The sequence below is a fragment of the Somniosus microcephalus genome, chromosome 5 (genome assembly GCF_052327205.1).
Source record: "Somniosus microcephalus isolate GS21.2 chromosome 5, FLI_Smic_1.0, whole genome shotgun sequence".
Taxonomy (NCBI): Eukaryota; Metazoa; Chordata; class Chondrichthyes; order Squaliformes; family Somniosidae; genus Somniosus; species Somniosus microcephalus.
The window spans coordinates 185097824-185101028 of NC_140991.1; the positions used below are offsets into that span (position 1 = coordinate 185097824).

General features: G+C 44.5%; 1 pseudogene; it reads left to right on the top strand.

Moving 5' to 3' along the window:
• Positions 1-701: 701 nt before the first annotated feature.
• On the top strand, positions 702-2512 carry LOC147117478 (uncharacterized; annotated as a pseudogene).
• The last annotated feature ends 693 nt before the right edge of the window (positions 2513-3205 follow it).

Below are 3205 nucleotides of genomic sequence, written 5' to 3' on the forward strand. Positions count from 1 at the left end.
CTAATTGTGTGATAATGTGCAACATGAACTTGTACCGGTAGTGCTAGATTTAACCGATACGGCCTTACCTACGTGGTGTTCTAAGACAACTCAACAATTATATTAACACCTCCTAACTCAAGTGTTAAAACAAGGCACGACATGGAGTGTTGGTGGGCACAGTAAAAGAGATAAACAGATATGGAGACGTAAAAGGTCTGTGATAAATGACACAGCAACTGCCTTTAATATGGGTACCTCAGTTGTTAACACTATTGATTTGGCGACACTGGATCAAAAGGTTAGGGACCTAGGGTCTCGCATTAAAGATGTATTACAAAAGACAAATGAAAATACAGATAAGGAATTATCTGAGGATCAAACGCTGACCATACATCTGCAAAAGATAGCTACAGTGCTAGAAACACATGCCCAAACCATTAATAAATTAATAAAGGAAGAATACAATGCATCTCAGCAGGCGGCTGCTAATGACATATGTAGTACATATGGTAACTGGATTGTGGAACAAACCTGAGAAAACCTGGCCCAGATACAGGCAGGGGAAGTACCCTTTTGGATAACGAATCAACAATTAAGGGCGAACCTGACCGGTGGGCACAAGGGAGACGGTACCTCTAAACGCACATTAGCAGGCAGAGGCTTGACGGCTTGCCAGTTGAGAGCAATGGTTCAGGTGCACCCCACACAAGTCGAATGTAATCCGGACGGGGGAGGGCTCCTAGGGTTGGTATTGGTAATACCGGTGAAGGCACCCGAGGCCCAAGGACGAGCGGTGTACCGAATACAGAATATTGGGGTAGTGAAGGACGGAATGCACACATCCCATCACAATATGTTACCATATGCTGTGAAGATTAAAGGGAATTTGGCTGGAACAAAACTGGAGGGATGTGTTACTAGGCACGCTATCACTGTATGTCCACATAGTATTGGACACAGCCCAGAGGCACAGTGTGGGTTTAACAATACTGGTACCAATCAGGATATTAATTGTACCATGGAGGCCCTAGAGGCGGATTTAAAACCCACTCAAGTGGCATACGCCGGAAAGGGTGAATATTGTGTTACAACTAATTTGAAAATGTTTAAATATGCCAATCTAACTTGTAATATTCCAAGTTCAGAGTTCTGCTTCACTCCTGAAATCCCGGTACGGATTGGACACGAGGAATTGGTGGAGATACACCAGCATAACCTCACCACCTTACAAGTTTCTGAAGATATCAAGAAAGGCTTAAAAGACTATCAGAACACATTTGGGTATCCGATACCCCTGTTGCCTGAACACTTGAAAGTATTGCGAATGGAGATACGCCTCTCCCAGAAGGTTTATCATAACCTACAACAGAACAATAAAAACATTAAGCATGACATTGACCGAATTAAAGTCACCACTTGGTGGGACACCCTCTAGAGTTGGGGACTGAATATACAGATCCATCCTTGGATTAGATTAATTTCACATGTATTAGTAGTAGTGCAGTTTGTTGTAATGTGCTTCTTGATTTTCATGGCCTGTAATAAATGTCGTAGGCAGAGGATGAAAAGGTTGGCCAAGGCAGTAAAGCAGAGATTGGGTGAGAATGTCCCCAGTGCCTCTTTGACCTCAACAAAGGACACATCTGAGTGGTACCGGGAGTAGTATCTACCGGGGTAAGGGGCATATAAAAGGGGAGACAATCATAGTTTGATAGGACTATCAGTTGTTCTGCCTCTCTTCCACCCGGACTGGTGGCCACCACAAAGGGAACCTGGTTAAGATGAGGTACAGCATTCTGCATATAGGTGATGGATAAGGGTTGGCAACCTTGGGCTTAGCCCAGGGCCAAAAGGGGGGATTGTTAGGATAAAATTTGGTTTAAGGGATATAAAGGAGTCCTCAATATTCGACCGGTATAAAACTATCTGAAAGGTACCATTTAGTCTTGTTAACTGGAAAACGAAATGCAAAGCACCATGGGATACTTGGCTATATTAACCCTTTTAGACTAACATAAATAGAAATTAGCTGACCAAAGGCATTCTGAAATTTTGCTTGTAATTACAACCTGGTAACTGTTTAGAAAGAGCCTGTTCTTGGAAGAGATAAGAGTACAAAGGCACGATTAAGAAGCAGCAGCAAATAAGGCCTTGAAGAAGTAGTCAGCCAGCTGCATAATTCAATGTGGCTTTGTATCCAGATTTTCATGTCTCTGCTGGAAAATACTTTCCCATACCGATAACAAAAGAGATAGCTCATGAATATGAAGCCTCCTACAGTCGACAAGCTTTTTACTGACATATTCAGGGGGTACTCGAGTTTGAAGCCCAGGCTTAGTAGTTGATTGATTAACCATGTAAACCAATGAAGTATCAATATTCCCATGTATACACCCCATTAGTAATAAGTGGGTGTTGTCTAACAAACTGTATAAACTAAGCTGTATTGTCGCTTTTCCTCTGAGAACGGTGCCTCCAGCTGGGGTTGGCTGAGGTGGTTCTCCCATGCGCACTCATAATAAACTATTGATCTGGGTAACCCCTGAGTCTGTTAGTTCTGTTTTACCATCCAGATTTTCCTCGCTTACAGCAGGTAACATTCATGCCACAGAAGTGCCAGGCAATGACTATCTCCAACAAGCGAGAGGCTAACCACTGCCCCTTGACATTCAATAGCATTACCATCCCCGAATCCCCCACCAGCAACATCCTGGGGGTCACCATTGACCAGAAACTTAACTGGATCAGCCACATAAATACTGTGGCAACAAGAGCTGGTCAGAGGCTAGGTATTCTGCAGCGAGTGTCTCACATCCTGACTCCCCAAAGCCCTTCTACCATCTACAAGGCACAAGTAAGGAGTTTGATGGAATATTCTCCACTTGCCTGGATGAGTGCAGCTCCAACAACACTCAAGAAGCTCGACACCATCCAGGACAAAGCAGCCTGCTTGATTGGCACCTCGTCCACCACCTTAAACATTCACTCCCTCCACCACCGACGTACCATGTCTGCAGTGTGTACCATCTACAAGATGCACTGCAGCAACTCACCAAGGCTTCATCGGCAGCATCTCCCAAACTCGCGACCTCTTCCACCTAGAAGGACAAGGGCAGCAGGAGCATGGGAACACCACCACCTCCAAGTTCCCCTCCAAGTCACACACCATCCTGACTTGGAAATATATTGCCGATCCTTCATCGTCACTGGGTCAAAATCCTAG